The sequence below is a fragment of the Mizuhopecten yessoensis genome, unplaced genomic scaffold (genome assembly GCF_002113885.1).
Source record: "Mizuhopecten yessoensis strain PY_sf001 unplaced genomic scaffold, ASM211388v2 scaffold2711.2, whole genome shotgun sequence".
NCBI lineage: Eukaryota > Metazoa > Mollusca > Bivalvia > Pectinida > Pectinidae > Mizuhopecten > Mizuhopecten yessoensis.
Genome location: NW_018485984.1, coordinates 1,720,453 through 1,741,072, shown reverse-complemented (window position 1 = coordinate 1,741,072; position 20,620 = coordinate 1,720,453). Strand labels below are relative to the sequence as shown.

Sequence of the window (20,620 nt, the reverse complement as noted above, 5' to 3'; positions counted from 1 at the left end):
TTTTTTAACATTAACGGTAAAGTAGAGTAAACAGTAAACATTCCGTTCACAGATTAATCATTTAGGGCAATGCTGTTGTTGATATTTTAACAGAATATGAAACAGGAGGCCTCACAGATTCAAACCACATTCCCATGTGAAGCAGTTTCTAGACCCTTGTCTGCACAAAAGCTGGCGTCGTCTAGTGCAGAACTTACACTTAATCAATAATCCTTTTTGATACACATCTCTCTTAGAGATGAATTAATTTTCCAGGAATCAATCCCGCCCTGATATAAACGGGATATGCTGTCACTGATAAAATATCCCAAAAGTGCACGTGACACAGGTTCGCTATACAGCTAATCTGATTGCTTCAAACCCTATAAAATCCCACAAGGCTGGTATATGATACGCGTTTAATAGGGAAAGATGTGTGGTTTGAATTACGATATATCTTACAATAACAAATGCTGAGATGTAATCGACAAACAATTTTTTGATGTGGAAACTTTCCATGGTTTCCAAATGGCTTTTAGTTTTTCTTTTCCTCGAAGTTTAAAGTACATCATTTGTGCGTTTTTTATTTTGGGTTATGATAGATTATATTGTATGATAAACAGGTTTATATCAGATCTTAAGCAACTGAACGATACCACAAAAGTGTCATATCCCCATATCAATTTGTCGAACGCAGCTTTCCCAAATAACTTCCTAGACAAACGTTACCTTACAAATGGTCCGTAAGAAAAATCTCTTCGGACATCTTAATCAGGTAATGTTGCTGTTTCATAATTTAATTTGTGAAATACTCTTGTTATTTAAAAATTAGAACGTTTATCTTCTTCAAATTAAGTTTGTGAAGGTAATAGCAGATCTCAGACATGCGAAACCTTACCATTACAAAACCAACTGTCGAACAACATTGTATGGACAAAGTTCAGTTTAATTTGTCAGATCCTTTCATATTCTCTGGTCACAGAGATACGTTGCTGGTGGATCTATGCAAAAGATACATTGCAAGCTGATGGCCAATTTTGTGTATTATATATGGTAAGCCCAACCTTAACGAACAAATGGATCTTCAAATTGTTTATATTGATTAAGCTCACCAATATCATATACATGTTTCTAAGCCAAAATCAGGCCCTGTAGATGATTAACTATTGTCGTTATTTAAGAATGTCGTCACAATTAAACGTCGCCACATGATGGTCATAACAGACAATTAGTTTACTTATATCACTTTAAAACTGTCCTGACACATAATATGATTTCTCTTTCTTTTCCATAATGAAAATCAGTGAGACCTACATAAAAGTAGCAAGTGGGGACCAAGTATTGGTAAATCTGTCTCAAAATTTGACAACCTCCAGATCTCCGCATGTGTTGTATATTTATCCTTGTTGTCAAATTGACAAATAGGTACAAACGTTTTCTTGTTATTTGCAGGGTTTTTTCTGAGACAGAAGGGAAAAGCTTGTTCATAGGCACGACTTTATTTCAGATCAATACTAAATACAGTGATACTATTATACTTGATATTAATTACTCATTTATATGATTGTTAACCTGCACAAACCATATCAATAAACAATACCTGAGCGGTGGCAACTATAACAGAACCTGTAACAATTGTGTCTGTAGTGCTCACTATCTAAATAATAGCAAAACAGAAATATGCATTTGTTGAACATAAAGAGTAGTTTTGCAAATGTCATATGTCAATTAAATATTAGTGATTACAAACAAAAGCTCAGACATTTAAAGTGATGTTAAGATGTCTAAATTTTGAAGGTGAAGTTTTCGCGTTTCATATTGAAAACATAACCCTGATTTTAATGAAATACTGTTGAGGTTATATATATGAAAAACGAATATGACGATAAAAAGCATGCAGGGAACTCGTATAAACTTTCTGTATTCATACGAAACAGGTAGACTCTTGTAATGGTATTTTAATTGATACTTCATTTACATACAGACATATATCTAGACCTGTATATGAATGCATTAGCAACCGCATTTAAGTTTTCTAGCTTCAAATATACACTGCTTTTTTAAATTAATTTAAATATAATGGCAAATATGCAAATATTATCAAATTAGGTTGGCATTCAAATGACTGAGGTCATGAAGTGTATTTTAAAGGACTATTCTATTTTCTGTATTGTGTCATACCGCGGACAGTTTTTCAATTACAAAGCACACGTGCATTCCGTGAATATAAATGATATACATATAATTAATTGTCATAGCCATATTCAGAGGCGAACATAAATGTCGTTATTTCACTAAGATAGCAAGGAACCGGAGTGCAGGTAATTTATATGCAATATTCGTTCATTTAAATAGGATAGGACTTCATTTAAACTTTCTTTAACATTTGTATTAAATCCTATAATGTAATGTGTTTTAATCTATATAACAATGTTTTCTTCGAACATTACTTTTGAAATCAATTCGTTGTTGATAACAGTATGTTTTTGAATCATATATCGCATTTGTAGCACATGTAGTACATACTATCTTAAACGAAAGTCCAACCCAGGTGATTGTTATAGTAGTGTAACTTTTGACTTAAGTACATGATGTGAACTAAGCGGTTTTATTTAAATTAACACCATTTTATACTTGCAAATTCAATAATAATCAAAGCAAGGGATAATATTAAACCACCCATGGAGATTTCAGATAATTCATAGCTGTTTCAATGCCTTGTTGAATTGGTAATTAATTTATTTTATGTATTCATCAATAATTCCGTGTAATAAAACGGGTCAGGGTCGACGGTACTTAATTATTCCGTTCTCCCTTAAGCGAAACAAGATGGCTAATGTGCACGTGCTTTTTAGCGACAACGACTGGCAGATACTCTAATTGTCATCAGTTTTGTAAGTACAGTTGTTTGTGATAAGCTATGATAGAACACAAGACTTATGTATACACACCACCCTATGGTAAGTCCGTGTTGTGATAATATGTAAGCACTGCATGCTTTGAACGTTTAACTTCAAGAGTATGTAAGGTATATTTGATAGTGTGTTGACAATCTTTACTTGTACAAAGCATTACATCTTGCAGATATTTTTAGATTTTGGAATTTCATGCATTATTTTTTTCATTATAAAAAGTCATTATGTACTGAAATCTCAAATCTTATGAGATTAAATTTGATATATATTACATCTTAAATATGCAACAAAAACTTTCAAATAAAGGCATGAGAACAATGTATATGTAATTCAAACAACAGTATAAATACATGGTTTGCATTAATGAAACGTGAAAGGCATCAGTTGAATGCAGATATATTTATTATAAAAAGAAAACAGATCAAACTTGTTATTCATTATTTTCTTAGGGACATCAGGAGTGTAATTGGTTTTGCTAAATATTTGATAAAATGCGCTTATAAATATTGAAAAAAACCCACCTAATTAATAAGCCAGGAATTAACATGCCTGTTTGAATTTGCCAACTACGCGTTATGTCATGTCTACTGAATACAAAATATTAATAATATCATTATTCCATATACGTCGTATGCATACAAATGTTAACATGATAGTTCATAATAGATATCAGCTGAATACCAGTGGCAGATTCAGAGTGTTGGTGCTGCATGGGATTCTTGACGAGTATTATATGTAATATTTGTTCTGGTGGGTTTTTTTGGCCTGTGAAATGATCAGTCGAGGAAGAGTGATTCAGAATTAGTCATAGTGTTTATAAGTATGATAAAGGTGGCGTATAAAGAATCTAAAATGTGAAATTTTCACTAGAGACATACATCTGATGTTTACAACACCATACAAAGACAACATGTGACGTCCAAACCGAGTCCCAGCTCAATGTTAATTTTGACATGTTACTAACAATCCTCCACCGTTTCGAACAAGTTTTATGAGCAGGTATTGCATTGATTTGCCTCTTATATTATCTATCTTTCACTCTTATATCACTTTATTTTTTCATTCTAAAAAAATGTATCTAAAAATAACATGTCATACTTGAGAAATGTATATGGTAATAAACAATAAACAAAAAATTAAAAACCCTCTGTTGATCTTTCGGTATTAGTTTTAGTAATATTGAGTAATTATAAACCATGTGTTAAGTGTAAACAGGTGGGGTTTGCTATACATTTTACAATATACACCTATGTTGAACAAGTTGTAATTAGTGAAAGGATCATCTTATCATCGAAACGTTATCATCTTAAACATAGGTGACTGGTATTTACACATTCCACCATGAACTGTTGCTGTAATGCTATCATTCAATAATGTGCAGACCTACTGAGTCGACGTGCCCCGTTGGATTTGCAGACTTTGGTATACATGGTAATATTTATGTGTGTCTCATAAGTACTGTACATGTAATAACGACATCTTGGTCCAATATGGGTAAACAAGTTAGTCTAATTTATTTTATTCTTGCTGTAATCACCTTGATTTTACAGATCAATTTTGTTAATTATCGTTTTTCGTTATAAGTTAAAAAGTTATTGCATTTCCTAAATTTTAGAAAAAATCATAAAGTGACGTCGTAGTGATAAAATAAATGAATAAATAGTTTGTGAAATCAAATGACATTCCTTGCGAATTTTAATGGATTTGACCTAAAGGTATATTAGTGGTATGGATTGTAAGTGTATTTACGGAGCGTAGTTCTAACCGCTAATACAGGCGTTGCTAGCTCTGTGTATAATATGCAATTGTGTCTGGACTTGTGACAAAAACAGACTGGAAAAAATAAGGACACAAACGTAAAATAAGTTCAAAGGAAAAGTTAACATGCCATTCCTCGAATGCTGTATCATTTATGTAGCGCTGATTCGATAATAACTTTTACTTGACATCTATGGCTTTATATCATCAAAAAACATCAGTTTCATATCAATTGCATTGCGCTGAAAGGTTTTCTGATAAGACGAGATTTTTTTCTGCTGTCACGTTGGTTGTATTATCTCTGAGTTCCATACTGTATACTTTGACAGCTTTAAAAGGTTTGTGATTCAAATCTACTTTTTTCTCTCCTGTTTATGGTTTTGAATTCGACAAACTTTCAACAAAGTAATTATAAAATCGTTGTTTGTTACTGTTGCAATATACAGCTGCATTTTACTACTATCATCAGGATAAGGATGTTTCCTAAGAGAATCAAATGCCTTGTCAAATACAAAATTGTTTTGACTTAGCGCTTGATATATCATATAAACAATCATGATTGGAGTAATATATTCAAGCCAACAGCAATCTACTGAAATAGAAAAAAGTGTCTTTGTTTAATGTATGGTCATCGTTTACTACAAACGGAAAACAGCTCCTTCTGTCAAGAAGTGCTATTGTGAAGAAATATTTCATTGTTATTCTCAGCCTCGTCTTATTACCTTAAAGAGCACCTTATTATCTGAAGTATATCCTGATATCATGGTTATATGACAACAATGTAAAGGATTCGTAATGAACGATTTACGCATTATTGTGCGATACTAATTCACACACTTTTGTTGAACGCCTGGTGAAATATTTTCTCAACTTTTACAAGATACATTTTATATATTTCGTTCCATTCGTTTTTTTATGAGCTCAATCTCTCTACATTTCTGATTTCTGTATTACTAAGGGTCTACGAATCAAAAAAGTATCGTACTTTTGGATATATTGGCATCGCCAAAATATGTCGGTTTTTCCCCCAAATCAGATGTTTTAATTTTGATGCATCAGATTTTGGCGTTTTGATGAGCATATGTGAAAAATGTTGGTGCTTACCTATGTGCATACAGCTATAGTTGGGATCATAGTTTTGTTCTGATCACAAAGTACACATTGGACGATTCTTGCATTTTATAAAATGCAACGAATCATCAATGTCATAATATTTTTTACCAATATGATTGCTTTTGTATCTTTCCTTATTAGCTTACAAAACAATTTCTGTTTCCTTTTAAATGGTTCCCAATGCTTATATATTCGAATATGGTAATGTCTAGAATCTCATGTGACGGAAATAAACAAGTGTGGCAAGAGAAACAATGAAACAAAAGAGAAGGCACGGTAGTCGAGTGGTAGGACGCCGGGCTCGTGACCGAAGGGTTGCGGGTTCGAGTCACGGCACGGCACTGTGTTGTATCTTTGAGCAAGACACTTTACTTCGCTTGTTCCAGTCTACTCAGCTGTAAATGAGTACGTGGTTGGGCAGTGCTAGAATTGTTGAATGCTAGCTGTTAGCGCCGATATGGCAGCTCCGGCTGTATGCTCCCGAGGGAGTTGAGAAAGATAATAATTTGTGAACCACTTTGAGACGACCTACGAACTAGGTTGTGATAAAGCGGTGTATAAGAACCTCGAATTATTATTATTATTATTATTAAAAAAGAGGCAGAAAAAGGAAAAAGGATCGATACAAAATCAAAACGTTGAAAAAGATAAAGAAGTTTTGGTAACAGTATAAACATATCTGAAGTAACGTGTCATTGTTTATTTGACCTTTTTGGTTCCGTCAGTATTGTTCTTAAAAACAATATGTGGCTGTCTTCTTTTTTGGTTCGTTTTTTTCATTTGATTTAGTTACAATTGTAGAAAGGTTATGTATCACAACCAGTGAGTGTTAATGTGTGACTTATCAATAACTAATACACTACGTACCCTGTCACCTTCATCGGACAAATGACAAGTGATGCATAGGTACACAAAGGTGTAAAATGTGTACGAGTTGGCAGCGTGAAATCAAAGTCGATTCGGACACGCTATACACGAATGGGAACTTAGTTGATTTACATGTACGAAATGACGAATCAGACCGACGGATCGACTCGGCTACGTTCTTTGTGTAGTACCTGGTCATAGACATTTTAGAGACATATTAGTTCAGAACGGGTCCCTCCGCTGCATATCCAGATGACTTCCTTTAGACACTTTTTTCTTTTTACAGTTATTGCATTCATTTATCTTAAATGATGACGTATATTCCATACACATGTATTTGTACCTAAGTCATCAATTCTGCTGAATTGTTGTTTTAACAGTTCTGTTTATTTTTATCTTTATAATTTACAGTTAACTTGTGTATTTTGATGTGATATCATAACAGTAGTTTTTTCAAAGACAGTGAGCAAACTGTGATTGCAGCTCAGTCCCGTTCTATTTTTTTCTGCTCTGGGCGAAGAACTCTCACAGTGAGAGTTATACAACACACACAAAGCTCACGGATGATATTAGTATTCCCGAGAGTAGGTCAAAATGACAAACTCAAGCGTACAATATCTCAGAAAACATGTATACGGTTTAAAATTTGAATGCATGAAGTTGGTTTATCGCAAGATTAATTTGGTAAACTTGTGCAATGTATTTTTATAATTGCCTAATAAATCACCGGAGCGCGGAGACGGTATTTCCTCAGATAGGTTTCATAAGCACCCAGTTTATTATACATTCTTATCAGATCGGTATAATCAAAAGAAAAGCAAATGTTATTTTTTGTTAAAAATTAGTATTTTGGGGGATTCTCCTATTTGTTGTATAAAACCGTTATCATCTTTGTGTGAGTCTTAAAAACTGAAGTACAAAATAAACATCAAGGTCAAAGTCTTTACGTAATAAGGACTTGCATGAAAAAACAAAAGTTTATCTTCATCTTAGCTTTTGTGTCTCATAAGGGAATGTGAGAGTGTATTGATCCAAAACTTAAGTGAGGAACGAGAAAAGCATGTCCTCATCGACCAGTAGCATGTATTCACTCACTGTGGCTTCTCTGAGAAATAGATTGGTCAATAGTGTAAGTAAGATATACATGAAACGTCAAAGACAACGTGCATTTCTTGATTTTACACGTATTACAAATGTGACTATTATGAAGCACTTTCTTACAGGGGCTGTGCACCAAGTCGGCCCTGGGATGCATCAAGAATAATGCATTTAGTTAATTTGCCCCCAGTTCCATGTTTAAACACAAGACAGCTTGAAATAGCACAAAGACGATATTATATGCGTATAATTGAATAGTCCATTTTACAATGGCTTGTTGTGTGATTGTTTCCTGCCTAACAATAGCTTGTTGTGTTAATGATTTGTTAGTTAGCACCCGGACAGTGTGGGGCGAACTAATTTTATATTTTAACTACAGCTTCAATACGTAACAGTGTTTTGTCACATGCAACAATTAGCAGACGATAGTGGTAAGTTTGGCGCTAGCATTTGTCTACTTGAATATGATGCGCCGTGTTTCGTAGAAGTTGCAATACGCAGCCCTGACAGGTACAACATTGCACGCCCGGCTTACCTATGGCGTAACATGGTCGGCGAGGGCTGGGGTATTTACTGTCGTCACGCAAGGATCTGGAAGACTTCAGCATGTACGCATGGCCTTGTACAGCTGACGTCGTGTAGGGTCTGAGGCTGTGTGGCACTCTTTCTATCTAACACGCTGCAAACATCCACCATTCAGAAACAAGATTATCACAGCTTTTTTATTTCTCTTCTTCAATTACAAACGCGCCCCCTTCCGATTCTACACATAGATGTTTTGGGTAGACGAGTTCCTTTCCTCAGTATGCAAAGTATAAACCAGCTCCACTTCGAAACACAAGCATTTTATGTTGCGCACAGTTATTATCAAATGAAATCTTTATGACTATCTGTTGCCTTGTACGCGCAGAACATGTTTGAGGCAAAGTGACTTTTATTGTAGAGAATTCCACATAAAGTTTGGTAACTCTGGTTGGTAAACCCCGCCAAATTGTCGGTAATTACATAGCTTTGCTACTTACAACCTTGTTTTTCTTTTATGCATAAGGTTTTGTTAGCGTTTGTTTGGTTTCTAGCCATTTGTAGCTAATCGTCTGGAACTTGCATCTGTACATGTGATACCGAATGTCAACATTTCTAGAGCACGTTGACATGTATGAGTTTAGAGTTACGTTTGTTTATTTCAAGTCAATCTTAACGTTTGGAATAGTATTCGGTTTAGAGTGTTTCCGGATAAAATCTTTATATGGTCAAATCCGGGCAGAAGATTGGTACGAACTTTGGTAAGTATTTCCTTTCATCCCCCAGTCAGTAACTTGATACGTCACGCTTGTGTTAAACATGTTTGGTTGATTATATCGATATTTATATTTACTTTGACGCAATATATTTAGTACATTGTGAAAAATGCTGGACTCAATAGCGTTTATGTTTATACGGGTGCAGCATTTCAATCCCTTATTGTATATGAGTTAGCAAAGATGTGTACAACTCTTATATGTCATACCTTAAATAGAGTTGAACTAGAAACATGTTATTAGTAAAGATATTTTTGTTAACAATAGGTGCAACACAGAGTTGTGGTGTGAATAAAGCTGTTAAGGTTACAGTCGTTATACTGTTTGCCACCAGAGGTCAGTAACTCTTCATTTCCGGTAGGATCAGAAATTTGAGAAATTTTAATTAAAGTCAATCAAAAACTTTCAAATAGATGCATACAGTCTTTCTGCTATCATTTTTGTTCGAATATATATGAATTAAACAGTGTGCAAGTTAGAGATTTAAAAAGAAAAGCAAAACAAAATATTTTGAAGTATTTGAAAATAATAATATCACATTTGATATGCCCGATTTTTTATGAATCTTTTTTTTTTTTTTTTTAACTTTTTTTCATCAACAGTTAGTAAGACACTAAAGTCAAAAATAGTATTTTTTATTTTTATTAAATGATTGATTTGTTTTAGTTTAATTAACGATCAAGTACTGCATTTCGCCATACATATGTAATACGGAGGGTTGTTGATAAGACTTTACCTGAAAAGTCAATCAATGTGCCACACACAATGCTATTATGATGACTTTATAACCCGATGGTCGTGAAACAATGACTTTATAACCCGAAGGTCGTGAAACAATGACTTTATAACCCGATGGTCGTGAAACATACCAAATTGTTTCATTCGAGGTCGATTTAGTACTGTCAATATAAATTGTTTATGTTAAAATGTATAGGTTCAAGGCTCAACTTGTCGAGGTCAGTGTGTGAAGGCCTTAGACGCTTACCTATATAATGGTTAAGTCTGTAACACAATAACAATACTGACCGCTATATATAGCTAATTCAAGCATGCTTGCTACTAATACATTTATCAAATGTGCACATGCAAGGCTGTCGAGAATGACTATCTTCTCAGGCGCCAATTTCTAATTTTCGTCGGGTGCATCCTGATGCAACATCGAATGAACATGTATCTATCAGGTCTCTCTCGGGATAAGCGGTTTCCAAACATTTCGTTAACGTAATTTCTAGTTTAATTAATCTAAAGCAACATATAGCGTCACTTATAATCTGATTGTATTTGTATGCAGTTCCTGTCTATCAGCAGACTCATCAGTTAGCAGTTGATCAAACTAGTCATTGCCATATTAATATAGACCTGAGAAATTTTACGGATTATAACCATTTATTAGCCCATTTTAAATGAGCAGAAATGTGAAATCGAGTTATCTCCCTTGGCTTAAACTTGGTTGTACATTTGTAGGAAACACGTTTTGTCTAACCAATGAAATCGGAAATACAAATGGATCTGAAAAAAATATGTATGCTAATTTTTTTATCATAAAGAAGAGTATCATTATTTGCTATTTAAGGAGAGTTATATGTCAATCAATAAGATTTGTTCCTGTAACACGTAATTTATCTAACCCGAGTTATGCCCCTTGGTATCGCTTTTAATGCATTGCAAACGTTAATATATTTTGTACATTGTACTGTTAGAATCTCCAAGTCAGGGCTGTAATTATACATGTACAGTCAGATTATTAGTAAGTGTTTNCACTAGTCAATATACTGGTCAATATACTGGTCAATACACTGGTCAATATACTGGTCAATACACTGGTCAATATACTAGTTAATACACTGGTCAATATACTGGTCAATACACTGGTCAATATACTGGTTAATACACTGGTCAATATACTGGTTAATACACTGGTCAATATACTGACCTATCACCTTGATTTGATCTTCGACAGTGTGTTAAAAAGACAATGCCTGTTAAGAACGAACAATAAACTGTATCATTCAAGACGTTGTTTCTTATTTCGACAACCGCCTCATAAACAGGAAGTCGGTCATTTATTCACCGAGACATCCCCTTAGAAACAGGAAGTTGATCATCGCCATACCTGTATGTTAACAACCGACTCTGGTGTAAAAAGATACCCAAATCTGTCAGTATAAAACAAGAGTATAATTATATGTCTGCATTTGTTGTATTCTCCATTCCTGAGAACTATTGTACCATTGGAAATTGATCATATCGTTTACCATAGGATGCTTATACCTGATAAAAACACCGAAAAATGCGTGGTATTTAAAACAATGTTAAAAATACAGTTTATGTCTGTTTTAATAAACACAGTTCATTTTGTTATCTTTGTTAAAAGGAGGTGGGTTTGTATTTTTTTGTTCGCGGAAAAGTTTAAAATCTTAAAATACCTAACATACCCTAAGTTTTGCCTGTGAGATATATATAACAGCAACAGTGCTAACAGTACACGGCTAAATTTGTACAAAAACCACAATAATCAAGTTTCAAATTGATACTGGAATAAATCATGGCCACTGTGAAATTTAAGAATAACATGACACGTCCTTTCATTTCGTTCTTATTTTACCCTCAATTGTATTCTCTTTTTGTATTTTATGTAAATACACATTATTTTATTCACATTTGAGATCTGACTTGCATAAACATGAATCTGGTGTTACAGTTTTTGGTGGCCATCTTGTTTTGATGTATTTTATTTTTGTTTATTTCCTTTTGCTTTATGCATCACTGTGCAAACCGGGTATCAAGTAAAATACTAATAAAATGACTTAGAAATCAGTTAAATATGTTTTGTGGTGGAAGGTTTAGGTTTTTGGATGTTCTACAAGGTCGCGTTTTAGGAGCGTATGTGTTATTTGAAATATGTTCTGTTGAGGGCACCCATATGTTGAGATATGTTTTTGTCCTAGTCACTATTGTGAAATATTTGTTCAAGTTCTTCTCAAGAGAAATATTCATTAGGGTTCACATTTTCAATGAATGTACAGAATTATAGTTGTTTGAAATCTGATTGTTTGAATATAAAAATAGAAAGAAACAGAACAAAACTACAGAGAACGAACTCAAGTCCTTTACATTGCAAAGACTTGACCAATTTTGCAATCTATGAATTATAAATCACATCCAATTTACAGGCCAAAAAACTTAACTCGTCAGGGGAAACTACTCTAAGGCGGAAAGCTCTTTTTGTTTGATTCATCTTCTATAATTATAGATAGAATATTCACAGTCAAAAACACTCGAAATGGAACTCTTCCTCGCGATTATAACTGATGCAGTATTCTTTGAGATTGCCTGCCTTTGTAGCAATACTTATCGTAGGATATATCGCAGCTCAAAGGTTGGCCTCATTTTTTTGCTATGTTCGCTTTTAATTTCTCTCATGTTTCTGCAGATATTTTCGCATCTTCTTTGAATTCTGATTTTATCGTATGATAATGTCGTAGTGGTTTATTTTGATTTTTTTTTTTATATATTCTTATTAGTTTCTTTGTTACTGAAAAATATTATGATTTAAAAAAAACTTAGTCTCTATGTTACTGGAAAGTGATGACATTAATAATATAAGAAATCTATAAACAAAGGGAGGCAATCAAACACACATACATTTGAAAATAATATGAATTAATCAGTTCATGTATTACTACATATTAATCTATGTTTGTGTATACCTTCTGCTATAATATAAGTGTAGCTAATGTGATTAAGAGTTCCCCCATAGATAGACGGCTGCAAGCCTCTCTCATCCTCCTTGTACCAACAGTCATCAGGGGTTCCGTACACTACCGCTTGTCAAAGCCTTTTCCCTGCGTACCTGAGATGTCCAGCGTGTTACGGTAATTTCAATATGCACTGATTAATACATGAGTCACTGGAGGCAAAATACCAGAGAATTCCACAGTGGTTTTTCCTATACATAGTGAACTCCCCTTAATTTCATTTTGGAAATAACTCTAGCTCGGCTGGGCAGAGTACTATTATTGACCAGGAAGTCCAGTCGGTTAGAGTGACAGTATAATGAGTGGAGGTCCAGGGTTCGAGTCCTGGTCTAGTTCTCAGTTGCGTCTCACACTCAGAACAATGTAGTTGAGTTTTTTTTGTATAATTGTCATTTTGGTGATTTTATATGTTTCTCAACAATTTAGCAGAATTGTAAACGCTAAAAATAGCACACGGGGAACTTATTGCTGTATTTGCTAACTTTGTTGATAACTTTATTTACTGAGACGCCAAACACGTTGTTTAGTTAAAAAATGATTTATTATCTTAAATAACTCCACACGTACACAGTTGAATACTCAAATTAAGATCGAAAACCTGAGAGCATACACAAATTCTCTTCAGTGTTTGACCTGTATGGACCTTTCAGGAATGCTACATCACCGACTGCAACGCCAGCATCCGGTTTCGATGTTTTTTTGTGCGATTGAAAAACAAAACTTCTAACTAAAACGAGTAGCGTTATGAGATTGATTGGGAGCGCAGGGTCGCTTAGATCCACCAATGAAAACGTCAGAAAAGTGAATATTACCTGTAGTTATTGGTTTATCATTATTCGAGCTCTTATTTTTGTTTATTTTCTCATTATATCGAGGTATTGATATATGTTTTCTACATTTTTCCCGTTCTCCAAATTCATTATGTCGAACAAAAATTATTACCCAATGATTTTAAGAAGTCATTACCTATTTCATTGTAAGGGATGGATTACCTATTCAATGCTCATTTCCACAATTTAATTTGCTTTTCAATGATATGATAAATCATTGTTTTAGAAAAACTTAAAAGAAAAACTTACAAATTCCAACAATTTACACCAGAGGTACAAATTGAACTGTTCAACGGTTGGAACAACGATTAGGGCAGGTCATGTCTTATATACGAAATGTAATACTCCGGCAGACAGTTTGGTTATCTGTTTTAACACTGAACGTAACTTTGAAGAGAGAGACTCGAAGTCAAAATGGGATATTAACGATATGACAACGGTCATGAAAGAGGCGTGTTTGAGCGAATATTTGCATGCTTTTTTTGCACAGTGAGTGATTAAAAAATAAGTTTAAATCCGTTTCTACTTAATATAAAATTTGTGAAACTTAGCCCATGTGTATTTTAGCTCGACAGAGTCGAGCTAGCATATAAACTGAAAAGTTCGTTTCATTAAGTATACTTACAACTTGTTTACATAATGTACATGCTTACACTGTACCGATGTGCTCGTTGTTAGCCTTATCAATGGTATACTATTGTGGTTAGCATGTGAACTTTTATGGATAAAACGTTGCAACTGTAACATAAAACGGACTGAAAAGTGATCTTTTTATTGAAAAACAAATAAGAATTCAATTTGTATTTCCTCAAATAATGTGTGTGTGTGTGTGTGTGTGTGTGTGTATGTGTGTGTGTGTGTGTNAGGTGGGGGGAGGATATGGTATTGTTTGGACTATTATTTGTACAAAATTGTTCATTGTTCTCTTTCATCTAAAGATTTAACACATGAGACACTAGGAGTTAACCCATATCAGTATGGATACAGCCGTTATATCATTCCAATACAGTAAAATAGAATTTATGCAAATCCATTACATACCTTCTATTTACACTAAATGGAAAATAGAGATAAATATAAAAAGCGTCCATCTATCGGTACTTCGTTGTAGGTATAACATATTATTGAAGATTTATGTTCGTGGTCTTATCTGCTGAATAAGTGACAAGTGTAAAACTAAATACGCGTCAAGCAAAAAATGAAGATTGTTTTTGAAAAGAAAGCAGGAGTTCTAATTCGCGTTCATCAAACTTTAATTATCGCTAAGCAGACATATGTGACTGAGGCATGTTTTCAACCATACACAACATGGAAAATGTTTTGCACAAAGGAAAACATTTAAATCAATTAAATCAATTATAAGATAACTATTTTTTATGTTTTTTTCTTGACTATGCAATTATATTTTAGTTTATCAAATCAGAAACATAAAACACTTAATTTTCATCGAATGGGAAGGAAAACATTGACAATTTTGTATCTTTATTTTCCGCATTATTATCTCGTTCTGGTGTTTTCGATTCCAGTTAATGAAGCCTTATTAGCTGAACGACATGTAATATTTGAAATAAACATTTGTTAATATGAGTTTAGAAACAGAGAAATAATTTGTGTTCTTTCTCTATGGATGACCTCTTTGGGAACATTTACAAGGACAGCATGTTATGTTTTCGCTTAAAAGAATTTTGAAAATATTATCAGATTTAGCGTAAAATTTAAATTATTTCTTTTACTTAAAACACAAATATAGCCAAATTTACATAAGAAAATACAGCAAAAAAGATACGAAAACAAGCCCAAAACTTATGTTAAATGATCAGATTTCAAAGTTAATCTTTATATTTCGCTAGTTTGTAAAGCGTGTTACGACGGAATCACATCATCGTTTTATCAAACTTCATTTGAGTATGACACGTTAATTCAATTTAGTTTCAATATGTCATATCATATTTCTAAAATTAAAGTTTCTCATGATGATTTTTACTTGTCGTGAAAATTTTGAAATCCTATCTTAAATATGGTGAATTTTCATTTGAATAATTTAAAAAATACAAGTGGTTCAAATGTATCCTTAAAGTGGCATGAAGGTAAGAAATTATGACACAAAACTATATTTAGTACACTAACATTTACTTAATCGATATATATAAGTAAGGATAGTATTTTTGTTTTGTTTTTTTATTTACAAGAAAAATAATTATAACAAAACTACGGATATCTTAATTTAAGTCAATAAAATATGTGTAGAATAAGAGTGCTGACTTTCAAACAAAATATAATCGGATCATGATAATTCAGTGTCGATGCCATTTTATAATTTGTTCCTGTAGAATACGTTTTTTTTTCATATCTTCTTCTTTGTTTTCAATTTTACTTCATTGTAATTTAATATTTCGTTAGACTGAGCAATCTTTTGTCTACCGTTCATACTTTTATTTCAGTTTCATTTAAGGGAAAGGACTTCAGCAATTTTTAAACATCTTTGTCCGTTCCCTTTGTTGTATGCCGATAACAATGAACTATTTTAGATAAACACGAAAAGATGTTATAAATATAAACGTTTGTTTCAAATAAATTGCGGAATATTTTATGTATGTTGCTTTGAAAATGTTTTCATTTCACTAGCTGGAAAAATTTGTAGTCACATATTTTGACAATCTGAAAAAAATATCAGGTGAAATATACGAGGTACGTATTTCATATAATAATGTCGAATGCCTGACAAAAATAAGATCAATAATTTTACGCTGCATTTACAATAAATTTAGGAACCAGTGCTCTGACAAATTCAGTCAGTTTGATCGAATAAAAAAACCCACCTGAATATATATTTCCTTAAACTCATTAAGAAAATATAATAATGATTACATGGAGGAGTTGGATAAAAACTTCAATATTTATTCTATTGCTAAAATGTGTAAACTATAAATTGAAAGAGTAAGTTTTTTTTATCTAAGCACTAACCTTGACTAGGTTTTGTTTACATGTAGTATCTGCGTGATATCAATGGGTAGGAGAAGGTCTGGATTACAATCTGAATTATGTAGCTGTTTCGTGTTAACAGCTATTGCTTCATTAATTTTGTATCATAATGAACGTGGCAGACAGGTGAAAACGTGAAAGTCATAATACCTGAATTGGTTACGTTCTTTTCTTCATTTGATTTTCATGATGGTTATATTTTCGTGTAGGAAAGCGTTGCAGCAATGAAATTGTCTTAGTATTTTTTTTTAAGAATCACGTGCATTGTGTACTATTTAAAATACATCGATGAATTGATGATCTCTGTTAATCCGTGTACAAGGCAGCTTAATAATTCGTATTCGTATTATCGAGAAAACATGACCGTTTATTCCATGTCTTAATTACATCGTAAATTATTATTCGGATGAAGTACAAGCTCCAGAGTTTAAAAGGGAATTAAGAACCATTTCAACTTGATATTGAAAAAAATAGTGAAAAATAAATTATTTCAAGAACATAAAGAAATTGATTTCATTTTTTGAACGTATGATCTAAATGAATTCTTTTAAAATAGACAAACTAAAAAAAAAACCAATATAAAACCTGTATTCCTGGCAGAGTTGTTCCCCTTACGCCGTGTTTAGGTGCTCCTGTCGTGAACTCCCGTCGTCTACGTTACTGTGTGGTCGGCCATAAACCATCTCCACCACTTGCAGCGCGTGGGTGGTCCTTATCGTGGTCCGACCTTTACGGCGCATGCGCTGTGTCTCCGTGAAGACCGAATCCATGGTTACGAAGTGCGTAGCAGCCTCATAAATATCTCTGATAAGTATTGCCTCGATGGATTACTAATCTTAAACATATGCATATTTCACGGCTCGTGACGTTGCGTGGTCGCCGAGAATACAATCTGCAGCTCCAGGGATCGTCATTTGCCAGCGATAGTCGTATGTTGGTTGGGCATTATGTCAGCCAACCATATGCATGGTTGGATATTATCACTCCTCCAAGTTAATCGCTATGCAAATTTAATGAGTTTAAAAAAAGGATTCAATTGAGGAAATAAAGTTAAATGAAAGAACGATCATAAATATTCATTGCATCATCGCAGTATGAATAGGCGTTAGATACACTAAATTACCGTTACAAATTATGTGAAAGTATTAAAATGTGGAAAGAAGTAGTTCAAGCCTCATAAAGTCATGGCAATTTATAATCACAAGTAATTTAATATCCAATTTCAATGTTATTTCATAGACTTTTTTGTCAAACATTTAATATGCGTATTTTTCAATAAGATTTTAATAAAAAAGCTACTACATTATATTGATGAAGATTTGATTAAAAAGATCATTAAACTTATTCAATACGTATTCAATATAACCTATAAACATTTTAATGTGACAGTTACAAACATAATTAGTGTTAAATTATTTTTACCTTATACTGTATAATTATACATGTCTTATCAAATAGTTTACAAGCCACGTCCTACATGTGTATATATTGGGTTTTGGGTTTATTTAATAGATAGAAAGTGTTAAAAAGCTTAAAATATTATTTCATTTTATTCAATGCACTAAGGAATAAAATGTTTAAGTTTCGAAATCCGTTGTCAGAATACAATATTAAGTAAACGTGATTATTTACTTTTAGATAAATACGATATACACTATTAGGTAAATATAATTTTACACTTAAATGTCCACTATTAGGTAAACTATTGCATCTAAGCGTTCACTATTTTGTTACCTGTTAAATGATACAATTAAACAAGTTGTTTTGCAAACACTAATACAAATATATACACTAATGTTTATAGATATAAAACATTTATGCCTAAAATGTAAAACAATTCTACAATTTATCAGCTTTATCTAAATTATCACGTAGAATAAACTGTCTGATATCTCATGACGGTAACGCTAATGCTAATAAAGTATTTCCATACTACCATGTTTACTTAACCGAACCGATATAAAACGCACAGACGACTGTCAACCATAAGAAACATCTTGGTTTCCTCATTTGTGTGTGTTCTCTCATACTCATCAGTCATCCTTTTTTGTATTCTCACCCTTTACATTATTATGATAGATCACAGTCAACATACTTCGTTCAGATATCTCCCTGCTGTCCTCAGACCTAAGTGTTCCTATAACCAGTAACCTTTCGTATTTCGTGTTAGTAATTCTGTTCTTCTTCAGACGACTAATTCTCCACACAAATATCCTCATTTTACACATTTCCGCCTTTTTGTCAAGTGTATGGCCTTTTTTTAGTTGACGTATCAGTAATTCTACACGTACATTATAAGCCTGGTGACTGTCTTGACAATTCATTTCTATTTTTTTTTACAGTAATCAAGTTACCTCAACGATTACACTTTCTCCATTATTAACAATTTTCGAGTTATGTCGAGACTTTTATACTAAAATATAACACAAATTTCCGAAACTTACAATTGACGACAAAATTAATATTCTGATAATCAGATTTCAAGATTAATGAACGGTTCCTATCGAAAACTGTTTAAGAGAAGATACATTCTCCTCGTTGCGTCTATTGTTGGTATTTCAGTATGACTGACCATACAGCTTATTATTCATTTAACGCATTTAAGGTATATTTGGGAAAGTAGATTAAAAGAAAAAACATCTATTTACGTTATCAACATTTTAAGGTGTCAAAATTGAGATTCCAAGTTGAGTAAAGCACAGCTTATGTTGTGTTCAGTATAATTACTCACACTCAGATTTATAAATGATGTTTTGTAATCAACATTATTGCATATGCACACGATATAAAAATAGTCATCTTCCATAACAAAGAGTATTTTACACTCCGAACTAAATACACCACCTTCTATAATTAACAGTATAGTACACTCTAAACACGAATACATCATATTCTGTGATCAATATATTACACAGTTTCATCCTTCTACACAACCAATAACATAACATGTACATGTACACACACTCTAAAATATATAGAACATCTTGAACAAAAAAACAGTATAAAATGCTCTGTAAAATATCCATAATTTTCGGTGTTCAAGTTCATTACAACTTCACAACAAATTTACAGCTTCTAAACGTGTGTTTGATAGTCTTACCTGGACATTGTCAAAAATAGATTAATGCTATAGGAGATATCTAGTCATTTACACATTCGCATTCACTCCTTACTACCTTACTACCCCTTCATATCTATTTGGCAAGCAGATGCATACAATGTAGTTAACGTATGTATGATGATCCACTTTATAAAATTGATGCATAATTTGCCTATAGAGAAAATAACTATAGCTGTTTGACAAACATTTAAAGGAAAAAAACAAACAAACTAAAGCAACCCCCCCCCCCCCAAAAAAAACCCCTAACAAAACCCCCCAACAATTCCGCAACAACACATAAAGACAAATATAGTACTCCAACTCTATACACAAATACAATAATAGGACAATGTTACAAAGGAGACACCAAAACAAGAAGAAAGACACCATGATATCATTAGCACACTTGTGGGGAAACCATACGCCCCGAAAGGGTAAGCTTTCCTGCCCACATTTGCTGATCATCATAATGTCTCCTGTCAAATCCAACAAAAAAATGAGTTTACAAGCGATTTCAGATAATTGACATATCTTTCATTATGTCGATACTTTGAAATCCCATTGATTGAAAATATGGTAAAGATGGCGATTTTATAGGTCAACCGGGCACTTCCATCCAGAAAATACCTAGGCTTGGAATATGCTCTGCAGTAGCGAATACTATGTGACATGTAAACTTCATCTTCAGGGAAGTTGTTATGTTACTACTGAGGGAAGAAAATAATCTGATTAAATGTTAAGGTAATCATATTTGTCATATTATTTATCAATCTGATTGAAATCATCTGTTTCATGGCGTAGTACGAAATTAACGAAGCCATGTAACATATGATTTTAATCAGATTGATTATTTGTTAGTGAGGTGACCTATAGTGTTACTCTGTAGGTAAATATCATAGTTTGCATAATTGTCATACTCTAA

General features: G+C 33.0%; 1 long non-coding RNA gene across 1 annotated transcript in view; it reads left to right on the top strand.

Moving 5' to 3' along the window:
* Positions 1-8,814: 8,814 nt before the first annotated feature.
* LOC110445067 overlaps positions 8,815-20,620 on the top strand; it is a 102,521-nt gene continuing 90,715 nt past the window's right edge. Inside the window, exon 1 of the long non-coding RNA XR_002462313.1 lies at positions 8,815-9,013. This is a non-coding gene — a long non-coding RNA (uncharacterized LOC110445067). The remainder of the gene's footprint in view (positions 9,014-20,620) is intronic.